General features: G+C 53.2%; 1 long non-coding RNA gene across 1 annotated transcript; it reads left to right on the top strand.

Annotated features, from left to right (window-relative positions):
• The first annotated feature begins 5,351 nt into the window (after positions 1-5,351).
• Positions 5,352-8,661, top strand: LOC139074861 (uncharacterized). Its single transcript, XR_011524723.1, has 2 exons — positions 5,352-5,853; positions 7,917-8,661. It is a non-coding gene; the product is annotated as an uncharacterized lncRNA (long non-coding RNA).
• Positions 8,662-24,629: the final 15,968 nt, after the last annotated feature.

Below are 24,629 nucleotides of genomic sequence, written 5' to 3' on the forward strand. Positions count from 1 at the left end.
ATGACTAAGATCTGAGCAGCTGTCCATAGCTCAAGGAAATGGGTTGTGGAATTGGGTGAAGTAAGGAAAGAGACATCAGATGGTGGAGGGAGATACAGGAGGCAAATAGCCAGGTGTCCCTGCACTTGGGTCTGCCCTCCTGCCTGGTCAGCTGAGGAAGCTGATGCTGGGAGGAAATGTCCTGTGAGCTTTCCCAGGGAGCTGCCACACCCTAGCATCCTGAAGGGGAAGGATGCTTCATGGGCCCATTGAAAAGAGAACTGTGAAAGATGTCGGACCCCTGTCAGAACTGAACATTCCCCCCATCCAGAGCACAGAAGGGTGAGCAGGTAAGAGGAGAGGATGGAGCCAATGTGCCTGAGCTCACAGTGATGGTTGAGGGGATTTAGACTCTATGATCTTCAAGGTATCCATGTGTGCCTTATTAATCCTGGCCTCATACATATCCATCCATGTATCCATCCATCTGCCCATCTATCTATTCACCATGTATCATGCATCCATCCACAATCTATCCATTCACCATGCATGCATCCATTCATCTTTATGCCATCCATCCATCTATTCCCCATCTAAACATCTATCCATCCATCCATCCATCCACCCATATATCCCCTTTTCCATCCACTATCTATCCATCATCTTTCCATCCATCCATTTAATCATCTACCTGCTATCCATCCATCCATCCACTCACCTTCCATCCAAAATCTTTCCATTTATCCACCATCCATCCATCATCTTTCCATCCATCCATGTTCCCACCAGCCATCTATCTACCACCCTTCCGTCATTCCACCCATCACCCACCCTACCATCCATCCATCCACCCACTCATTCACCATTTATCCACCATCTATCCATCATATATCCATCCATCCATCTACCCAGTATCCATTCATTCACCATCCATCCGTCAATTTACTAGATAATTGGGGAACATGGGATAAAATTACTATGATTCCGTGACCAGTCCTTCCTTTCTTCTGACGTTATTGAGGGTCCCAGGTCCTCTAACAATTACCACTGCCCAACTCTTTTCCCCAGGTCTTGGGCATGACCAACCACCAGGATCTGGCTTCCTAGCACCACTAGTTCCCACCTCATTTCTGGGTCATCTGGGGCTCATTTTCCTTGAGAGGCTGAGGATAAATCTCAGGATTGAATGAGTCCAGTCTTTTCAAGGGTAGAGGTGAGGGAGGACCCAAACATGGGCATTTAACAGGGAAAAGGCAGAGAGAGCAATTGGGGTCCTCAGGCCCAGGTAGACAAGAGTGAGAACAGGAAGCTGACCAGAATGCAGAGAGGGAAAGTAGGCATAGGGAGGCATGTGATCAGAGAGGGGGCCGGGACTTTGTTCTCTACAATGGGAGGCCACATTGTGGGGCTGCCTGAAGGTCAGGGCTGTCCAGCTCACATCAGTACCAACAAAATGCACAGAGGGGTCCCAAGGAGCTGAGGCTGTAACAGTCCCCGTGGGAGGTTCGTGACCAGGAATTGGGTGGCATCTACACAGTTGCAGACCTCAGATATTATTCCAAGACCACCATGGATTTTTGAAGTTTACATGTTTGGTAAGAATGTATTTGAGTTTTAATATTGACCTAGTGCAGTGGTCTTGCAAAATATAAACACATAATAGGGTCAACATCCCTAACGTTTGTAGATGGGCTCAAAATATGCAAAGTTCCTTCTAAGTCATGACTTGACCTCTGAAGAAACTATGTCTGAGAGAGGCTCCCTGACTGGCCCATAATTTCACCTGGAGTAAGGGGTTGGCAGGGACCATGTGAATGGACAGCTGTCCGAGGCCTCACTGAGCTCCCCACTGCCCCTCGGGGCAGGAAGACCGCCTGCTCTGCCTGGGAGACATCACTAAAGACACAGAGAGGGAACTGTGCCAAGTCCACCTGGGGCTCAGCACAGCAGGATTGAGACCCTAGCTCAGGGCAGGTGGCTGATTTGGGATACACACATTCCCACACCTGTCCCTCCCAGAGGCTCACACCTCACCTCCTCCGTGTGGTTGGATAAAGTGGAGCCCAGAGAGCAGACTCAGCCCAGTGGTGTGGAGGGGCAGCTGCATGGCCAGGAGGGGCCCTCACTTCTGCTTCCTGCTCGCCTTGCCTCCTGGCCTTCCCTTTAGTCTCTGGCTCTTGGCTGAGCTGCAAACATGATTCTGCCCCTCCCATAACTTCACAGAGGCCAATCAATTTTACCTTGGAGGTGGTGATCAAATTGTTTTCTTGGGATCCTGTGAATGGATGTTCTTACTTTTGTAAAATTAGCCTTCATTACTCTTGGGTTTGGTTTCTTCTGAGGAAGTTTATAGGGAAGGGAAGATGTTACCAGAATGGGAAGTAGTACACCTCTGCATCAAGAGCTAGCAAGATCAAATTGTGGCTTCCTTGTGTGTACCCCCTCCCTGTGAGTCCCTTGGCCTTTGCTGCACCAGCCCCAGGGATCCTGGACCAGCGCTGTCCCAGTCCAAGCTCCAGCTCCCACCTCAGAGCTGAGGTCCCCACACCTCTCCTTTCCTCCTAGACCACCTGAACCCCCAGCAAATCATCCGGCCTGCTCGACATGCCCCCACCAGGAGGCCCACAGCTCCTACTGCAGCCCCCTTGCCCCTTGCAGGCTGAATTGACTGCCATGCCCTTAAATGCAGCCTGGCTCTTGCATTCCACATTCCCATCACTGTCCCCAGTGAGCCACTGGGAAACCTCCTTAACCCTCCATACCCTTCAAGTCTGATGCCCACAAAACCTATGCCACCAGCCCCCACGCCTGCCCCTAATCCACATCCTCCCTCTACTGCCACTGCCCTTTCCTCTTTCCGGACGTGTGAGTACTGCGATGACTCCCCTGGCTGGAAAACCCTGAGTGCTCTCTGCTTTCCCTGCTGTTCATTCCTCCCCCGTTCTCCTCCTGGAACTTTCCACCAAAGTGCCAATGGCATCATCTTGTTCCTGAGCATGTTTGGGAGCTTAGGTGTGTTTGTGTGCAGGTGTCCCTGGGTGTGCTTGTGTGTCTATATGTGCATCTGGGTAGGCATGTGGACACACGTGTCTCTCTGTGCATGTGTGTATTTCTGTGTATATGTGTTCCGTGCACATGTGTGTCCATGCACATGTGCATGTGTCTGTCTCCATGTGTACATGTGCACCAGTGTGCATGTTATGCTACCATGTCTTTCTGTTTGATTACATGCATGTGCACAAGTGTGCAACCGTCTCTGTGTGTGCATATTGTGCTGCATGTGTGTCTGTGTGTGTGTGTGTGTGTGTGTGTGTGCCTGTGCATGGTAAGAGGGAAGGTCCAGAACATTCCTGCTGCTACCTGGTTTTTGCTCCAAAGGGCGGGTGATTGCACCTTTATCAGACCCCAGAACCTTCTGCAAAGCTTCCACGAGCCTTCCAGCCCCAACAGTGCTGCTCGCCTACTGGAAGTGCGTCACCCATGTGGTCACCACAAAGCTCAGGGATGGCTTCTCTGGGCGGCCTTCCAGCTGTCCCTGAAGAGCGTAAGCTGCCCTGTTGTGCCTCTGTTTCATGCTCCTCACTCACCAGTGACTCCGTCCCTCACTGTTTGCAGCAGGAAGGAATATTTGCCTTGTGTGTGCACTGCCCCACCCAGAGGCCCTCCGGATATTTCCTCTCAGAGAGACGGATCCTCGCTGATGCTCTAGCAAGGCTGCATGCAAAGCCCCTCCCGTCCAGTCAAGGGCCAGGACCTGTGAACATGTCAAGTCTCCAGGCAAAGAGACATGAGAGGCAGATGGGTGAAGGGGGCCAGTTGACTCCCCTTGAGATGGGAGCTGATGCTGGATTACCCAGGGGGGGCCAGTGTAATCACAATCTTGTCAGTGGAAGAGGGGGCAGGAGGGTCAGAGGAGAGAAGACTTGAGTGTGGAGGCAGGGTCAGAGTGATGCAATGTGAGGAGGACTCCAGTGGACTCTGCTGGCCTTGAAGTTGAAGGAGGAGGCCATGAGCCAAGGGCCACAGCGGCCTCGAGAAGCTGGCAAAGGTGAGAAGATGGCTTCTCCCCAGAGCCTCCAGAGGGAACCTGCATGAATGAGAAAAAGCTGTGGTCTGCTGAGATCCATGGTTTGAGCAGCGTCACTTCTGCTCACTCAAGAAGGCGTCCGTTGTCTACCAGACATGGAGGCAGGGCTGGTCTGCACGGAAAAGGCACAGGTGGTGGTTCTGTGTGAGGAGCTCTAGTCCAGTCATCACAGGACCACAGGCAGGAGCTCTCCTCCAGTCTTCGGGTGGACGTTTCAAGGGTCATGATTCAGCCTGAGGTGAAGAGCTCTGCCCCCGGGATGAGACTGGCCTGTGTGAGTGTGAGTGTGTGTGTCCATGTGTGCCTGCGTCTCTGCGTGTCCACATGTGGGGGTTCGATTCTTGGGACTGCTGAATCACATCCCCACAAGGTTGGTGCTTTAAACTAACACCAGCTCACTCTCCCGGGGTTCTGGAGGCAGAGGTCTGAAGTCAGGGTGTCATCAGGGAGCGGCTCCCATGCAGATCCCAGTGAGCGATGCCTGAGGCCGCAGCCCCGTGTCTGCAGGCCCAGGGCAGCCTCCTGACTGGGCTCTTCCTAGGCTGAGCCTGGCTGCCCCCTGCCCCCTTGTTCCTGCACATTCCCCAGGCTGATTGTCCAGATGTCTGTGAATTCTGCGAGCTAGGTCACTTCCTTGAGTTTTGTTTGATTAGCTTGAGTTTCTTCTGGTATTTGTAATCAATAATCCTGACTCATCCAGATGCTTATAAGGAAAAAATTACCCCCTGTGACTCTGGTACCCAGAAGTCTGTGCCAGAGCCAGCTTCCTAGAGTTCTTGGACTGGGTCTGTCAGACATAAGACCATGTGACATAGAGCTTGTGAAGGAGAACACAAAACTCATGAAAGGCACATTGATAGCCCACAAAACTTGTTGGAATCAGAAGAACTGCAACAGGGACTCAGACAAGTCCGTGAATGGGAGTGTTCATTACAGCGTCATTCACAATAGCCAAAGTGGGGAACAACCCCAGTGTCCACCAACCGAAGACTGGAGAACCAAATGTGCTCTCTCCATGCCATGGACTATCTTTCAGCCATAAATAGGAGTGAGGTTCTGATACGTTACAATGTGGATGAACCTTGAAAAACATCGTGCTGGGCACAAGAAGGCAGAAAGCCAAGGCCACACACAGATTGTAGAACTCTGCTTGTAAGAAATGTGCAGAGTCGGCAAATACAGGGAGATAGAAAGTCAACGAGTGATTGCCAGGGGGTGGGGAAGGGAGGGAGGAATGAGAAGCGACTGCTAATCGGCATGAGGAACCTCATGAGGTGATGAAAACATTCTGGAATTAGCTAGTGGAGTGGGTGAAGCCAGGGCTGTGCCTCAGAAGGGGAGGGGAGGAGTCCTGTGGAGTTTCTGAACTTGATGTGGAGCGAAAGTGCTGTGGTCAGCAATCTTAGCTGGAAGAGTGACCTAGACAACCCTCACTGGGGGCTGGCCCCCTCAAGGCTGACCCCAGAAGGGGTGGGTCGAGGTCCTGAGTCCTGCGGGGCCAGCTCCTCAGCTGTGGGGGTCATTTATTTCTGCTGAGTTGGATGGCAGGGCCTTTGAAGTGCTGGGCAGAACTGCAGCAGGTCCTCGTGGGAGGAGACCAGTGTGGCTCCAGCTCCAGGTGGTTCTTCCCAACACCTTCTTAAACAGCGGTCTGGGGTCGTGCGGCTCATCTGTGTTGATGTGGTGCTCCCATGCGTGGCGACCACGAGTGGACAAGCGCTGCCCTCCTGCCTGGTGTGTGAGCAGAACGTCCATCTGGGGCACCACTGAGATGAAAGGATTTCAGGGTGAGTGGCATCAAGAAGGAACAGCTGGTGGAGGGGGGAGACTGTGAGGGTCTGTCTGGCTGAGGACCAGCTGCCGGGGATTGGGGGCTGTGGTTTGACCACTGACCTCCCTCTTCTGAGTATCCTCTCAGGAGGAGCATTCCCAGGACCTGGAGGAGCTGCCCCCTAAAGGTGAGCAGAGGTGTTTCCCTGTGCCCAGGACATGACAGGTGGGCTGTGGGGTCCACACAGTGTGCTGCTCAGAGCCCCTTCCGGGGAGACTGCCACTGAGCTGCAAGGATGGTGGCTGGCTGAAGGAGCCCAGTGGCAGCATCCCCAGGATGGGGCATATGCGGAGATTCGAAGAGGAGCATTTGTTCACTGCCCATCTCCCCTGTTAGGATGTCAGCTCCCTAAAGGCAGAGGCTGTTCCTGTGTCTCATGAGTCCCAGACCCTGGAGGGAGGAGCTCCTTCCACGCACTGGGTGCTCTCGGCCACTCGTGCCCTCAGGAACAAACCCGCTCCTGACCCTCTTGGAGCCTCGGAGGACTCCTCTCCCCCGGGGGACCAGCAACTTCGACCGCTTTGGAGCCTGTGAGGCTCTGCTCAGAGGACATGTCCCTGCTCCCTTGGCCTGTCCAGGGCTCAGTGAACGAGGGCTCCTCCCCTCCTTCTGCCTGGAGCGGGACCTGGGGACCAGGGTCCACCAGAGCCTGTCCAGCCCACATTTCTGCAAGTCCCCTCACATTCGTTCTTCTAGAACTCCGACTTTCCTGAGTGCTTTCACTTCCCTCCTCGGCTCAAGACAGGCCTCGCCTCTCACTCCCTTTGGATACGTGGGCCAAGTGAGGCACCCAGAGGCCACATGGGGCCTGTGCTGAGTCCGTGGTTGAGCACCTGGGGCACCTGGCCCTGCTGGCCTCAGACCAGGTTGCTTCCTGAGGAAGAACGTGGCCTTCTCCCTCCCTGCCCCTCTACTTCCTGGGCTTCAGTTGTCTTCTCTGTGTCCCAGAGCCTGTGTGCAAGTGCAGGGACCACACAAGGACACATTTGTGCCTCTCTGGCAGAAGGTTGGACACGGCTGTAGATTGCACGCCCCCAAGTACACAGTAAATAATAAGTAGCACTCTCTAATAACCCCTGGGGGATCGTACTGAGCGTGCTGGCATGACCAGTCATTAACTCCCAGCTTGGAAGGTGCTGCTGAGCAGAAGCCTGCCCTCCTGGACGTAGGCAAGGGCGGGGTCTGGGCACTTTTGCACCCGAGATTAGTAAGTATGCTGGAGCCTCTATGTCAGTGGGAGAGCTCTTCCTGCCCCCTGCTCTTGTTGACTGCACTCTAGACACTGTATATTTCCCGTCTGATATGGAGTCACTGATCTAAGCATCATATGACACAGACAAATATAATTCAATCCATGAAAAAGACGGTGGAAAACATGCAGGATCAGTGAGAGGACAGGGTGGCCCCGTGAACCCTCTGCTTAGTGCGATTGGAGCTCTCCAAGGGCCATGCAGCACCCACCATCTTGCCCTGTGCCCCAGCGGGCTCAACTCCACTGAGTTCTCCACCTGTGCTCTTTTGGCATAGTGGCTGTGTTTGGCTGGTGGTAGACACCACTGGGAAATGCAGGGGGAGGAGCGGAGAGCGATCCCCGACCCCAGAACCCCATGTCCTGGGGCATTTCTTTGCATGGCTGCATACCTTTATGATGGGAGACCCTCATGCCATCCACACCGTGATTACGGCCCCCACTCCACAGCTCTAGCTCTCACCACTTCTGGTGACACCTCTCACCACCTCTCCTTTGAATCCCACAGCAGTCACAGCTCCTCAGTGCTGCTACTTCCCAGGGGTCTCACCAACAGGGACAATGCCTAGGCTTTCCTTGGCATATGGGGACAAGATGATTTTGATGGTACAACCAAACAAACACCCAACCAGAGGGCCTGCTGGCTGGGACTGAGGGGCATGTAGAAGGGGTAGGAGAGGAGGCAAGATGAATATCAATTAAGGCCCCAAGACCAACTGGAAAGTGGGGACTGTAGCTTGTTCCATAAACATCTACTTTCATTATTTTAGAAACTGTGGCCAACTACCTCCCTGAAACTTCAGTTCCAGAATCTGCCAGAACGGCTGTGATTTGGAGCATCAGTGCCTCAGTGCAGTGCAAGGAGTGGACTGTGGTTGACAGTGCTGATGGCCACCCCCTCAGCCCCACTGCAGCTGCAGTTCCTGCTCCCTGACAGGTTCACAGCTTCCCTTCTCAGCGCCTGCATCCTCTGTTCTTCTCTGCCTCCCCAGGCACCCATGGTGACACCAGATGTGCAGGTGAATTTGCATACCGAATCAGTAGAGATGGTGACTGATGGGCCAAATGTCCTCAGTTCTTTGTTCTCCATGGGATGGTCTGAGATGATTCCACCCTATTTCTTTGAGAGTGGGCAGGAAGACTGAGTCCCAGTTGCCCAGTGGTGATATTCACGTTAACATACCCTTTATTGGATATTCTTCCTCCCCCATCTCACTTGATCTCAGACTCCTTCTTCTAGAACTGTGAGAGAATGAATGTCTGTGTTCCAGTCACCTGGTTTGTGGCACTTTGTTACAGCAGCCCTAGGAGACTAATACAAGCCCTAAGATATTAATAATTATATCAAATGTAAATGGACTAAGTATACAAATTAGAAGACAGGGATTGGCAGAGTAGATTAGAAACCTTGATGTGACCGTCTGCTGTCTTCAAAACCTTATTACAAATATAACAATAGAGGCAAGTTGGAAGTAAAAGGATGGAAAACATAAAATAAACAAAATACTAAGTTAATTTTTGTGCCAGTTATCAATGGATTGGCTCTGTAATACAACATCAGTGTGTTGCCCTTCATTGTCTGTTCTGCAATAATGGAGCTGGACCTAGTAGGCACTTCTCTTTGGCACCCGGCAGGGGTTAATCTTCTTAGAGAAGGTTTAGGACAAAGGGCCTTCCTTCCTAATTCCAGGGTGCTTCCAATTTCCTCTTTTTCTATCTCCTGCAGTACAACCAGCAGTGGCACAATTCAGAGCTGTTCCTAGGCACTCATCCACACCGGGTGATCCGCAGTGGATTCACCAGATCCCCTTGGATGGCTTCCTAGGGAAATTCAGTGGCAGTGCCACAGGTGGAATCCCAGTGAGCCCTGTAGGCATCCCAGCCTCAGTCCATCTGTCCCTGGAAGGAGACAGGGCTGTCTTATTTGACTCTCTCAGCCTGCCCTCCCCTACCCGCTGAACTCTGCCCCAACCAGGGACCAACTCTAGACCTGGGCAACCTGGCAAACTTCTCCACCATCTCTGGGCTGGAACCACACCTTCTCCAACAAGGTCTGAACCAAGCCTTGGGGAAAGGGGCCCTCCCACAATTGCTCCTTTCTTACCTACTCCACTGTAATTCTGGGTTGTTCTCTATAATTCTCCTTCAACACTTATAGTGAATTGTTCATTTGATAAACTTTCCCTGCTCAATCTATTGATTGGGTTCTGTTTCCTGATTGGATGCTGATTCTCATAATTCCATATGATTTTGTAACATGTTAGTGCTAAGGGGAAAAATCAAGGTGGAACAAGTTGGATAGGGAGTGCCGGGACAAGGGAATAGTTTGTATTTTCAATGACATGGTCAATACAGCCTCACCAAGATGACAGTTGAACACAGAATTAAAGAGAGTGAAGAAAAGGAGGCATGAAACCATCAGGTGGAAGGAGATTCCAAGTGGAAGAAACATACAGTGCAAGTCCTCAGGTGGGAGAGTGCCTGGCACGTGCCAGGAACATAATGGAGGGTGGAGGGACTGCAGCAAATGATGCAGGGGAAGACTGGCCAAAGGTGATGTCAGAGAGAGGGTGGGACCCATTGTATAGGGCTTGTAGTCCATCATAAGGAGGTCACCTTTCACCCCGAAAGAAACAGAGAGTCGCTGGAGAAATTTTATAATGTGAGGATGAGTTCTGATTTGAAAGCGTCACTCCAGGGGCTGACCTGATGGCGTAGCAGTTAAGTTCATGTGCTCCACTTCGGCAGCCTGGGATTTGCCAGCTCGTATGTGGGATGCAGACCTATGCACCGCTTATCAATCCATGTTGTGGCAGGCATCCCACATATAAAATAGAGGAAGATGGGGGCACATGTTAGGTCAGGGACAATCTTCTTCAGCAAAAAGAGGAGGATTGGCGGCAGGTGTTAACTAATCTCCCTAAAAACATAAATAAATAAATAAAATTATCAATAAAGTGTCACTCCAGTTGCTGCACTGAGGATACTTTGGGGGGGGTCAGGGCAATTATAGAGGCAGAGAAACCCGTTAGAAGGATACTGCAATAATCCAGACCAGAACAATGGTGCAATGTGGTCTACCAGGCCATAAGGGAGTAACAGGGTGTGGACTTCCATATCCACCACAAAGAAAGAAAAAACTGGTCAAAATATGTAAATTTATTGTTTCACTAATGACCATTCTAATATGCAGTGGGTGAAAGGCCACAAGGCAAGAAAAAAACAACCTTCCAATAAAAGAATATTCCAAGGAACTGTAAGTCAATCCATCCTCAACAACCACAGATTTTAGAATTAGTTGAAATGCCAAGACAATGAGGAGGGGATAAATCTTTTCAACAAACAGTCCTGTCATAACTGGATATCCACATGTGAAAAAATAAAGATGAAGCCCTACCTCACACCATATACAAAAATTTTACCTCTTCTTACAGTCAAAGAGGTAAATGGAAGACCTAAAACTATAAAACTCTTAGAAGAAAACATGCCCTTGGATTAGGCAATGGTTTCTTACACATGGTACCCAAAGTACAAGCAACCAAAGGGCAAATGATCAATTAAACTTCATCAAAAGTAAGACTTTTGTACATCAAAAGATGCTATCAAGACAGTGGAAAAAGCAACTCACAAAAAGGGGGAATATATTTGCAAATCTTTGCTTATGTGATAAGGGTCACTATTGAGAATATATTGTATACTCTAACCTCTCAACAACACAAATACAAACAGCCCAATGGAAAATGGGCAATGAATTTGGATAGGCATTCCTCCAGAGGAAACATCTGCCCCTCTGGTGTGGTGGTGTCCCTGCCTGAGGCTGCAATTCCAGGGCTGGCCATCAGGTGGCAGCCTCCAGTGTCAGGGGGCCCACTGAGCTTGCTGGAGCAACTGGACAAAGGAGGAGTCATGTGGAAGTCACGCTGGCCATCCCCCTTCTTCAGAACCCACTTGCACCTCCTATTACTAGCATTCGTCTCCACCATTGCAGCAGGTCAAAAGCAGGAAGGAGGGACCGAAGATCCCCCTATTTGCTCATTCAGCAGCTGTGTACCAAGCCCTCACCCTGGGCCAGGAGCCCTGGTCGGCCCTGGGGTGGTGCTGAACAGTGCCCAGTGGTCCCTACCCCACAGGAACTCAGTCTGGAGGGAGACGGACAAAAGTACAACATCCGAGACATGTGAAAGAGAAGAGCATGAACTGGAACGAAAAGAAAGAGTGTCCTGCAGGGAGGGCTGGGATCTCACGGGGTAGGAGGGTCTGAAAGGCCTCCCTGGGGTGACATTGGCTGTGAGCAGAATGACAGGAGGAGCCAGCCCTGCACACACCTGGGAGCAGTGTGCCAGGGAGAGGGCACTGCTGGTGCAGAGACACGCAAGCCAAAGCGAGTTTGCCAGAGGAGGTTAGAAAGGCTGGCACTGTGGCTGCAGACAGCCTGGAGGAGAGCAGAGGGAGGAGGGCAGGCCAGACCCAGGGCCTGGGAGGCAGCGCGAGGGATATGCTCCTCTTCGACTCCATTGCTCCCAACCCTGCACCTCTCAACTACAAATACTGACGATCTCGCCATCTCTGTGGGGCAGGAACGCTGGCACCGCCAAGCTGGCGCCTCTGCCTCCTGGCGTCTTGCAGGTTGGGGCTGTGGCCTCCACTGAGGCTGCACTAGGGTGAGATTTGCTGTGGAGGTCACTCCCGTGGGTGTGGTCAGGATCAGCTTGACTGAGAGCTGAGCTCCTTTCTCCCTGTTGGCCACGGCACGCCCTCAGTTTGCCCCTATGTGGCCTCTACATAGGGGAGCTCAGGACATGGTCCCCAGGTCCAGGGGTAAGAGAGACTGAGAGAGAGAGAGAGAAGCAAAGGGAGAGAGAAAAGGAGGGAACACAAGAGCATGAGGAAGAGGGAAGGACAGCCTCTGGAATGAAATCTGGAGGGACGGCCTATCACTTGTGCTGTGCTCTGTCGGTCAGAGGCCAGTCCCTGCCCACTGAGCGGCTCCACAGGGATGTGTCGGACAGGCAGTGACATTCATGCCTGCCAGGGCCACGCTGACCGTGAGTGGAGTGTCCCGTCGTGAAAGGCTCGCTTCCTCCCTGGGCTCGTCCTGGGCTGAGCTCCAATCCTCCTCCCTGGGAGTGTTAATCATCAGGCCCAGCTCTATCTCCTGGGTTTCCTGGGCTCCATCTCCTCAGAGGGAGGTGTACATGGAGCGGGACTGAGGGCTGAGCAAGCAGGGTCCCCCTCCCCACTCCCAGCTCCTCCTCTTCCTGCCCCAGGAGGGCAGAGGCCTCAGGAGCCTCTCCTCCCTGCTCCCCACCTTCTCTGCTCTGAGAGCCCCTTGGCTCACCCTCTGAAGAAGACCTGGGGAGAAGTTTCCAGGTGGGAAGGCATCTCTGCATGAAAGCCCAGAGTGGACAGGGACCCCCCACAGGGCTGGTCATTGCCCCTCAGTCAGCTAGGACCTCCTGAGGGGCAGCAAGCCCTGAGGCAAGGGCCTGGGCTGGTGGCAGATCTCTAACCCTCCCCACAATGCGCACCTGCCTGGTCTCTCCTGAGTGGGCACAGGCCTACATATGCACACAACCTTCCAGACCCCAGGGGATGCGTGGAGCCCATCAAGGCCCTGTGTCTGTCTCACTGCCCGGTTCTCCCTCTCCCCTTTCTGGCTAGTTTGTGGCTCTGTTCTGGATCCAACCTCAGGCAGCTGCAAAGTTGACTTCCATGGCAGCTTACCACTGAGATGGCTACTGTTTCCAGAAATGCTCAAGGGCTGGGGTTTTCCCACCCATCCAGAAACCAAGTGGGCAACATCTGGCAGTGAAGCAGCTGCCTTCGATCTTGCCCCTGTCACAGGGCCCTCACACTGAGGGTGTGGGGGTGGGGAGCTGCCCTGGGCAAAAACCCCACAGACTCTCTCTGGTCTTCCTCAGATGCTCCTCGGTGGGTTGTGTGCCTTCGGTCTCTTGGCAGAGTGCTGACCTGGTGGTTTTCTGCCAGCTTCTCCAGGGTGGTCATTGCTGTGTGGGAGGTGGATTTGCTGAATTCCTCGCTTCACCATTCCGTGTGCCCTGCTGGCCCACCCTGAGGACTTTTGGAAGGCACATCCTTCCAGCAATCTGAGCACCCAAGGTGGAGACTCTGTGGCCTGGAGGGATTTTGAGAAGAGCTGGTGGGAGGGCAGTATGGCCAAGCTTTTTGCTTCCAGAAAGCTCTCTGGGGTCCTCAGCATTTGCCTGTTTTTAAATCAAAATCCTGAGATCTTTACAATGCCAGCAAGGTTACAACATGGGCCCCAAAAACAACTGTCTCTGGGCATCCAACACCAATCAAACATTCGGAATTGCTTGTCACTTGAGATGAGTGGAAATGAATTGGGCGGGTGGGGTGGAGGGGTGGTCTTGCACCAAACTTTGTGTTTGGGAGGACAAATGCCATGCAGACGAGTCTTTCTCTGGGCATAAGGACGGGACCTGTGTGGAGACCCCAGCCGCAGATACTGCTGTGTTCACACCCCTGTTCCCTCAGCCCACCTGAGTCCCCCTGCAGCTGGGAGCCAGTCCCCAGCAGACTGACAGTGGCCCCTTGCAGTGCCTGCATCCCTCCTCCCCGCCTGAGGGCTCTCCTGCCCCATGGGCCCTTCCTCTCCTGCAAGGCTGTGCGGCCTGCAGTGAGGAGGCAGTAATACCCTGGGGTGATCCCTCCACTCCATGAGGACAGAGCCAGTCCAGGCGGGACCTGGTCTCTGGCTGGGACTGAGAGCGATGCTCACCACGGTGCTCGCTCTTCAGGACCCGCTCTGGGTTTCCTCCTCCAGGCTCACTCCCCGCGTCCTCCCTCAAGCTTCCTGGGAAGACCTGCAAACAAACCACTTCCCCTCCATCCTCCTCTGCATGGAAACCAAACTCTGCCGAGGCGCCACAACAGCTGTGACTCTGGACAAGTCGTCCAGCCTTCTGGACTTGTGCATGACGATGCAAACCACTGCAAAGAAAGATGCCAAGTGATCCTTAAGTGAAAGTGCCAGCCTTGCAAAAGAAGCAGGAGCACATGAGGCTGAGGGAGGAATGCAGGCAGCCCATCCCAACGACGTGGACAGTCCCGGATGAGTGTGGCCCTGCAGGGTAGGCCCCCGAAGAGCAGAAGAAGAGCCATTGGACAAGGAAGGGCCAGGACAGAGGCTTCCAAGGAGATAGATTTAAGTGCTAGAGGATCAAAGAGGCCTCAGGAAAAGTGTGAGCCCTAAAAGATGTTTCCTGAAATGCCATTGTTGGTCAGAAAAATGGTGTCACCAATCCCCAATCCACAATGGATTTCTTCTTTGTTGGTTTTAGGAATCAGTGCACACTTGCAATAAGAGCCCACGTTTTGGTAAATATAGGACCTATTTATTTGTCCTAACTTTTCCTTCTTTTCTTGTTCTAGCAGAGGAGCCATGCACGTGCTCTCTCCGTTCTTTCCTGTGCATGACTGGCCTCTCTGTTCAGAAGCGGATTCCTGGTGCTCATCACCCCTCCCTTACCCGAGGGATGGCCATCTTCCATGTCACATAGCGGATGTGAACTCCACGGCGGCAAGGGCCACGCTGGGTCATACTCACTGGTGAGGTCACATTGCTCGGTGCACAGCAGGGACCAGAGGATTTGGGCTGAATGAGTGAAAACAATGAGTGACAGTAGAAATGAATGAATGATTGAATGAGTGAGAGAGAGAGTGGGTGGGTGAGTGAGTGAGTGAGTGAGTGGGTGAGTGAGTGAAGGAAGGAGGGAATGAAAGCCTCGGTGAATGAGTGAGGGAGTGCCTAAAGCCACAACAGCTGGGATCCACTGAGGAGGAGACTTGATTTCTGGTGGGCTCAGAGGCTGTCACAGCACAGGCCCTGGACGGTGGCATGGAACGTGTCCAGCTGTCCTTCCAGCTCTGAGCCCCTGTCACCTGCAACACAGAGTCGCCTGGATCTTCTTCAACTCCGCCTCAAGTAATGCTGGATATTCCTGGGGGCAGGGCAGCAGGAGGGAACCTGAGGTCCACCCAGGAGGACCACTGTGACAGCCTGGCAGGTGGTTCCCAATGCGCTCCGGGCACCAGGCAAGAGATCCACAAGTCCTTCCTCAGCGGAGTCTCCCAAGAGCCCGTCAGGAGGCCCAGTCGTTTCCTCACTGCGCAGATGGGGAAGCTGAGGCTCAGGGCCTCCCCTGCAGTTGCCAGCTAGAAACAGGCTGAGCATCGACTAGGACCCCTGTCTCTCTGACCTTGGATCATTCTGACCAGTGTCCCACGTGGCAGCCTCCTGGAGCTCAGGGGTTCTGTCTTTCCTGGGGCCTGCACCATTCCAGCCTCCAGCCCTCACTGAACTCGAGGCCCAGGGCCATCCCCTCCGCCTGGGACTGGGCGTGGTGGCCAGGTTGGTCAGCCCTGGGCACTGTGGGCTCTCCCAGGACTGCGATCAGCCTATCCCCCTGCAGGATGAGGTCCCTCTGGGCACCAGGATCAAAGATTGTCAGTACTTTAGGGAAAAGAGGCCCCTTCTGGTCAGGGGGGCCCATGGGGTCTAACAGGCACTGGGTTCAAGTCCTGGCTCTGCTCCTCTGTTGGGCACAGAGGGACCGAGTCTCTTTAAGCCTTAGTTTCCTCATCAGTGAAACGAAGGCCATAATCCCTCGTCCCCCACGGAGCTGCCAGGAGGATTCAGAGAGACAGCTCGTGTGGAGAACAGAGGCCCAGTCAAAGCTCATGCCCAGGAGCCGATCCTGCTGACGTCACCCCCATGAGAGCCCCTGGGGCCCTTGGCCTCTGCCCACTCTGTTCTCCCACCAGGCATGCCCAACTTGCTCTGACTCCTTTGTTCCTCTGGAATGCCTTTCTCCACCCCATCCGGTCCCATGACGGTCTGCCAGCCCGGGTGGGATCCAGGCCCCTGGCCCAGTTCTCCTCCTAGGATTCTTCATCATGTGAGCTAGTAGCTGTGGGGCTCTTAGAAGGAGCAGCCACTCCAAGTGCAGCCTCCGTGCACTTGTCTCACACCACCACGGCAGGTCAACTGCCACCCAACTGCACTGGGGAGGAAACCGAGGCTCGAATGGCAGTCCCTTTCCAAGGTCCCCAGGGCTCTCTCCCTCATCCCCACTAAGCAGAGCCCCTCCCTCCCAGAAGTGGAGTGTGCTGGATGTGTGGGCCAGGGGCTGGCACAGAGCCTGAGGCAAGGGTCACTGCTAGAGGACCCTAGCTCTGCTTTGGGCTCAGAGACCTTCTCTAAAGCCCCCAGCCCCAGGCTTAGAGCTCTGGCACCTTCCACGAGGCCTCTGTTGTACCTTATAAAAGTCCCTTCTGCTCACACGAGCTGCAGCAGGTCCTGCGGTTGCAGCTGAGAATGTCCCCTGGAAGGAGCACGTTCAAGGTGGTCCCCGTGACTCACTGCGCTGCCCTAGATGTGCTTTCCTGCCTGCGAGGAAGGGGTTTGGAGGGAGAGGGAGCAGACAGGAGTGTCTGGGCCCTCCTCATCCTCTGTCCTGGTTGTCAGGTCAGGCTGCTCAACTTAGGAGAGTTAGAGGGCAGGAGGGGCATGGGGAGGCCAAAGCGGGCTAGGGAGGTGGAGGGGTGGGACCAGGGATGAGAGCAGTGGCAGGGCCAGGAGGGCAGGAGTGGGGCCTTCCAGCTCGGCAGGTCACCCCTGGTGCCTTCCTGACCCGCATCCTAGCGGCCCCTCCTTCTCCATCCCTCCCTGAGCTCTCTGCCGCAGGGTCTCTGCATCCCCACGTTCCCAAACCAGGCTCACAGCAGAGAGGGAGATCTCGAAGGTCAGAGACTGACAGACTGCGGAACAACGTGTTTACGTCATGCACCAGAATCTCCACCTCTGGGGCTGTGTCCTTCAGAATCAGAGATTGAGGGAGGCAGATGTTCCCATCAGTGTGAGGAGGGGAGAGGAAAGTCAGAAACGGTGCATGTTCCACATGGAGGCCATTTGGAAATTCTGAAGCCAGGACACAAAAGAGGAAGAAGTTTGTCTGACCAGGGTCCGCCGCTGCAGAAATCAGATCCCGACAAGCACACGCCCTGCAGGCCTCTGCACACATCACCCACAGGATGCACACACTCCCACGTGCACACCGGCATATACATGTGCACACACGCAGCACAGATGTGAACATGCGCCAGCCCACACACATGCACTCCCGCGCACGGGAACACGGGCACACACACACACATGCACACACACACACGTGGACACAAAGGGCAAAGACTGGAAAGGTGAAGACCACCTGTGAAGGGCACTCCTGAGTTGCCACTTACTTAATTCTGCAGTCTCTTAAAATTCGTTATTTTACTACAATAAACGTTCATTGTCTTGTAATAAAAATCTTCAAAAATAAAACTAAATAATGTACTTTACTCCAAAGATGAATCATAAATGGATTTCATTTAACCTGTGATATTAACCTTTTTAGAATTATGAAAGGAATGCACACACATTCTAAGAAGTTTAAACATCCCGACAGGAGCAGATGAGAGAATGGAAAGTCGCACCCCCGAGGAGAGTCCCATGGACAGTTTGGTGCATATCTCTCCAGCGCGGTTGCTCTCATTCCGTCTCTGTTTGTCTCTCTCTCTCTCATGCACATTCATTTTCATAGATGTGTGTTGATATCACATATCTGTGGTCTGACGGATGGGCTGGATGGGTCCCATTGCCTCTCCATGAACCTGAGTGTTGTTTCCAGCTCCCAGCTATTGCAACCAGTGCTGTCATGAGTACTCTTGAAAAGACATCTTGGAAATCTTGGACAAGACTTCCTGTGGGCCACACTCCTGGCATTCGCACCGCCAGCAAAGGCAGGCTCCTGGGGAACTTTGATGGATCCTGCAGGCTGTTCTCCCAGAGAGCAGTGTCCTTTCCCCCTGCTCTCCAGGGATCTGCGAGGGCTTCTGCTTCACCACAATCTCACCAGGGCTGGTTGCCACCAGACCAGAAACCTGCCAGTCTGGTGGTGACGAATGCTGTCTCCACGGTGTTTACATTTGCACGTGTCCTCCTGGGGGAGGTTGAGCATCTCTGACATATGGTGTCCCTATGCATTGCCTCTGGGGGGAATTGCGTGTGTTTGCTCTCTGTCCCTTTTAAAACAATGACTTTCGAGAGTTTTTTGGTTCAGAGAGAGGTTTCACCTTTCTCTGACCTTGGTTTATAAGGAATGCTTTCTAGTTTGTGGTTTCTCTTTCCAGCTGTCTCCATTTTTCTTGTTTTTGTTTTGGCCACGGGAAGAACCAGGCATTTCCTGTGTGACTTGTGGCTCTGGTGACCCCCTTAGAACAATGGTCTGTAGCCTGAGATAATGACATATTTACTAAAAGGGCTTCATTTTAAGCATCTAATCCATAATCCATCTGGGACTTTCCTATCAGCTAGCAAAAATGCTATTCAAGTAGAAAGAGAAATGAAAAATTGATCAGAGCTTCTGAAAATTTGTAAGCAGACTAGGATGGCCACCTATTGCATGATTCCACTTATAGGAAACATCCAGAAATGATTAAAAAAACCTGCCAGAACACAGAGTAGGGGTTGCCAGGGAGCGAGCGAGGGAGGAATGGGGAATGAGCACTTTTGGATCAGTGTTCCCTTTTGGTGAAGGGAATGTTCAGCAACTGGACAGTGGTGATGGAGGCCGAGCATTGCGACTGTACTTAATGCTCAGGAATTGTACAATTTACAAGGAGAAAACACAGATTTCTTAAAATATAAATAAATTTATTCTAGAATTTGAACAATAACCAAAAAAAGCCAAAAAACCGAAAAAAATAAAATGCCCAACAGACATACACGGTAACCAGGTAGAGGAAGGGAGGTTGTGGTGAAGGAGAAGATAGAAGGGATGGGTCAGGAGCTGGGGCTGACAGAGGTTGCAGAGTGAGCTCTCCCCAGGCCAAGGCTGGGGCCTGAGCAGGTTCCAGGGCTCCAGCAGGAGCTGGAGCAGGGGATGGCTCTCCCTGTCCAGCGGCTGCGGCTTCAGCCAGCTGCAGGGATCCTGCAGGAGCTGGAGCGGGGGATGGCTCTCCCTGCTCCCATCATGTGGCCCCAGTTGCCTCCTGCTCTCCTGCAGGAGTTGCTGAAAATGATTGCTCTCCCCACACACGTGGTGGGTCCTGTGCTGCCTCTGAGGCTTGTACAATAGTCATTGAAGACGCTGGCCTTCTCCCCACACCTGCCGGTCCACTGTTCCTGCACAGCTTCTCCTCCCTCGGGGAGATGGACTCCCTGTCCCCTTCCACCAGCTCGGCGCTGATCTCCTGAGTGGACCTCTGCAAAGATAGTGACCAATAGCCGGCCCAGAAGCATCAGAGCCCTGCTCAGCTGCCCTTGCTGTTTCTTCTGCCCTCTGGACCTAATGCTCCCAGATCAGGCAGCAGCCTGTGTCTGCGCAGAATTCTCCCCAGGATGAAACAGATATACCTCAGGGGCTTGGGATAAACCTCCGGCAGATGGTGCCAGCCAGCACTCCATGTCCCACCCGACCAGCCATGACCTGGGGCATGAATGTGACCCGCCCACCAGGCTTCTAACCCCTCATCAGCTTGCTCCTGTTCGCAGTGGTCCACTCACATGAACCCCCCTTCCACACACACACACACACACACACACACAGGGAGGGCACATAGGGCTGCCCAAGTGGGACCACAGTGGTGGCCTGGCCTGGATTGGCCCACCCTGGGCGTCCCTGTGTTACCTTTGTGTCCCTCTGCACAAACACCCAGAGATGTCTCGAGCGGGACAGGAGCCCGCATCTGCATCCTGGGCACTTGTTGCCAGCTCTGCTGAGGCTGCGGCCCTGGCAGATGAGCAGACAACACGAAAACATGGTGCTCCTTCTAGACAAGTGCTAGACGAGTGAGCTGTTGGGGGCTGTCTCTAGGAGCTGGGTGCCTAGAGACCAGGGTTCCAAGTTCTCTTGGGCTCACTGAGGTCATTGCCTGTGGTCCCCTTACCTAGGCTTCCTCCACACACAAGACCTCCCTAAGGGCCCCCTGGGCCGCTGACTGCTCATCCCCCATCCCCACACCACGTCCATACACAGTTGCACCAACGCAGCCCATCCCATAGCCCCCGAGGAGGCCCAGTCAGAACCCAGCGTTGGGGACATAGAGCTGGCTTCAGATCTGGCTCCTCCTTCTTGCCAGTGATATCCCCCTGGACAGCCAGGTGCCTCTCAGGGCTTCCCCATGTCCCCATCTGTGCAGTGGAGGTCATTCTAGCACCTAACTTGCTAGGGATGTCTTCAGGTGTCTAGACCTATCAATACCTCTAGTGCCTGTCAAACCCATGGGCTGCTATTCTGTGAAGCTCCTGCCCAGACTTAGCACTGGAAGGGTTACAGAAAGGGCTGGGCAGGACAGAGAAGACAACTTCAACAGGCCTGGGGCTGCTCTGAGGTCTGGGAAAGGCACTGCCCCTCCTGCCTGTTTCCCAGAGTTCCCAGGGAGGCTTGACATGAAATGATCTTCAGACATCATCTTCTGCTGGCTTACAACCTTCCGGGTCGTCCTGTTGTGTTGAGACTCAGGTCCAAGAGTCTCCTCTCTGCCTATGTGGTGGGGAGACCCCACAATGACTCCCAGTGTTCCCACCTCCTAGCCACGCATCCTATGTGATCCTGCCTCGAGGGGAATGAACTGGGTTCCAGCCAGTAGAATAGGGCGAGGTGATGGGATGTCACTTCCAAGACGGAGTTCATGACAAGCCTTCTGCCTGGTTCTCTCTCTCCTGTGTTCATTCTCTCTCCATCTCTGTCTGTCTGTCTGTCTCTCTCTCTCTCTGCATCTCTCTGTGCTTCTGTCTCTCTCTGTGGGTCTATGTCTTTTTCTGTCTCTCTCTGTCTCTCCCTGTCTCTGTTTCTCTGTCTCTTTCTCTCTCCGTTTCTGTCTCTTCTCCTTTCTCTGTCTGTCTCTCCTCTCTGTCTTTCTGTCTCTGTCTCTTTCTCTCTCTTGGTCTCTCTCTCTTTCTCTCTGATTCATTGCTCAGGAGAAGCAAGATGAGATAGTATGAGATGCCCCATGAGGCACTCGTGCAAAGAACTAATAGAGGGTCGCAGCTCACAGACAGAAAAGACCCCAAACTCCATCCAAACTGCGTCGTCCTGCCAATACCCTGGCAATGATGTCAGAGACAAGACCCTGCCCCTTGAGCCTCCGTTGAGACTGCAGCCCCAGCCTCCCAGGAGACCTAGAGGCAAAGGTTCCTAGCTGAGCTGAGCCTGGATCCTGGTAGAGAAACTAGGAGGTGGTCCACGTTTGTTCTTATGACTGCTAAGTTAGGGTCATGCTGTCACCCAGCATAGACAACTAGTACCTCCTTCCAGGCCTGAGTCTGGCCCTGCCCTTCTCCCTCCTCCCCTCCTCAACTCCCCAGCTATCACCAGCCTCTCTAGCTCCTTTCTCACCTCCTCTTGGCCAAATTCTCTTCTGCCTCTGAGTCTCTGCCCCTTTGAGCTTCCCTTGGCACACTGCTCTGGGATGTGTGCAGGGCTGGTTCCTCTTGTCCTTCTGGTGACAGCACAAATGTCCGCATGCAGGCTTTTAGACCCACCTCAGGGCTCCAGGCCCTCCCTCCAGCACCCTGCTTCATTGCCCTATAGCACCTGCTCATCTTTTCCACATGGATTTGCTCTCCTCACTTTGTCCCTTCCCCTTGCACGCGGTGAGCTCCTGGAGGACAGGGACCACGTGGGGGCTTTCAGAACGGCCCCCAGGCTCACACCCTGCCTTCTCAGGGTGAGTGCGGGGCCCACAGCATCTAAAAGAAGGAGATCATCTCAGAGCCCCCTTCCGCCTCTGAGCAGCTCCCATCGTGGCCATGGATATGAATCATCAAAGGTGCCTGTTGCTTGGGATGGGGGAAGTCCCAGAATGACCCGTGAGGGTTTCTTCCCAGTTCCAATTGCTCCACTGAGCACAAGTGGGCACAGCCCCCGTGGTGGTCAGTGCCAGTATTGAGGCCCCAGGCAGGAAATCAGGAAACAAAACACAAACCTTAGTTTGGGGCCCTCGAGGTGGCAGTTCCACCAGGGCCCAGGGCACAAAGGAGAAGGCCCTGCAGGCTCCGGGGGTGATGTGAGGGTCCCCCGAAGCCTCTCTTGCTCCCTCGCTCCCTGCACTGGCCCTGGTGTGTGCAGTTTCCCCAGGAGGCCTCCTCACCGCAGCCAGGGCACTGACTCCACCCCATGTCCAAATGAGGACCTGGAGCCTCCAACAAGGATGGCCTTGGCCCTGCTCTCTAGATGAGTGGTCCAGTGCTCTGCCATGTTCTGCACTAGCCAGGTCCCCAATCCCCCTAACTCTCAGGCTGCCCTCTGCCCAGAAAGACCTTGGGGGAGTAGAAGACCCTGTCCAAGGCCTCGGAGCACAGTGGGTCATGGACGGAAACTAAGGCCCATAGATTCTTCTACAAGTTTGTGGGATCCTTGGACTCACTCCTCTTATTGACGGAGGAGTAACCTGAGGCCTGCTATCCTGTAGCCCCCCTTCCACACTAGCGGGGGTCACATCCTAGTTCCAGGTGCCCAGAGTGGTGGAGACAGGACCCCAGACCTTGTCCTCTGCAGGTTGCTTCAGGAGGGCCTTGCCAAGGCATCCCCCTGGGCACCGTGGGGACCCCTGACCACCAGTCAGGCATCTCTCCCCTTCATGCTGTAGGTCTGGGCATGTTGCTGGGGTTTCCTCAGTAGTTCATGAGTGTTGAAAATGGGTTTGGTGAAATGAGTGACATGTTAATTGGTGTATCAGTCAGGGTTCAGTGAGGAGACAGATATCAAACAGTGATTTGAACAGAGAAAGTTTAAGAAAGGAAATAAAAAAATAAAATAAAATAATTAAAAAAACAAAAAACCCCACAAATGAACAGAGAAAGTTTAATATAAAAATCCACAAATTCACAGGAAAGGTGCACTCTGGAACTTTATGGAAATCCACCCTTTTGGGGCCGAGAAAGGCGTTCGAGGGGAGGGACCTTATGGGAGGCGTTCAGCTAGGGCCTTGCCTGAGGGGGCTGCTGGAGGAAGCTGTTGGCGGCTCTGTGCTGTGGGCGAGCACTAGGGCAGGAGTCTGGTGCTGGAGAAGCCATTCGTGCACCCGCAACCAGGAAGGAAGTCCTCTTTCTCTGGCTCTGTCTTTCCAAGAAAAACACATAAAGGGCCCAGCTGCATTCTCCCAAAGCAGGCCATGAAGAGTAGATTTGGAGCTGAGAGGCAAGACACTGATACCTGACATGATTGGCATTGGAAGAAGGGAGAATCGGGCTTGCCTTTGTGAAATTAGTGGTCGTCAAGACTTGGAAAGCAGATTTTGGAGTTATTCTCTCCCTTGCATGAACAGGGCATGAGAATCAGGTTTGACCTTTACTCTTAGACATAGTACCTGATATTTGATCCCCAAGCAGTTCTATCAAGCCTAATGCCAACTGAAGTTAAAAAGGACACAAAAATTCTATTTCCGGAATGTTCTATTTGTCATGAGAAAATCTGTCCACCATGGGGCTGGTAGGTTCATCCAAAAGGACAGAGATAGGCTTTACTGAGCTACAGAATAGGTTTTATGAGTTGCTTTGTTCCCAGGTTCCTACTGAATTTATTTAAGTAAATGTCCATTTGTGTGACAAAATCGGGCGTCAGACTTGCTTTCATTATAATCTGATAATAGGTTGTGGGTGCTTAGCTAACCATTATCAAGGCAAAGTTTTGGTACCTATTGTCATCTAAGAAAAACAACTGAAATGTTGAGCAGGACTATTAGGGGTTAGCTGAAACTGCTTGGGTTCTTTGCAGCACACACACCCAAGCAGTCTCACCTCTGGGCCTTTGTACTTGCTGTAGCCTCTGCCCAGAACCTCTACCCAGGATGTCTACATGGCTCACTCTTTCATGGCTTCGTGCCTTGGCTCAAGTGTCCTCTGAGAGGTAGACAGCAAGACAGGCTTAAACGTGCAAGGGTTTTGTGTGGGGAAATGCCTCTGTAAGAGAAAACGGGGTGGAGGAGCCTGGGAATGTGGGAGAGCCATCAGGCCACAAGGCCAGTCAGACTCTAAATGAGGGAGAGATAGAGGGAAGGCTGGGTAAAGGGGACCTGCATGGCTGCAGAGTCTAAGGAAGGCTCGGTAAGGCCACCAGGGAGTCCGGGAGCCAAAGGAGACCAAAAGAAGAGTCCATGCCTCCCAGGAACAGGTCTGCCCAAGTGTGCGTCCGTGTCTCACTCAGTCACTGGGAGCAGTCCAAGGGAAGCAGGAGCTCCGTGCAAACAGAGGGTAGGGTTCCCGGCCCAGCAGACACTGATCTCACACCTTTGTTTCCTGACATTCCCTGGAGTTGGCGGCCTTGGACGAGCAGTCCCCTAGATACCTCGTCTCATCAGTCCGTAGTCCGCAATCACCCTCTAGAAAACAGCCCCAGAGAATGGTCAATGGCATTTCACCAGGAGACTGTAAAATCATGTTTCACAGACTGGATACAAGG

Source organism: Equus przewalskii, chromosome 12 (assembly GCF_037783145.1).
Source record: "Equus przewalskii isolate Varuska chromosome 12, EquPr2, whole genome shotgun sequence".
In the NCBI taxonomy this organism is placed as follows: domain Eukaryota; kingdom Metazoa; phylum Chordata; class Mammalia; order Perissodactyla; family Equidae; genus Equus; species Equus przewalskii.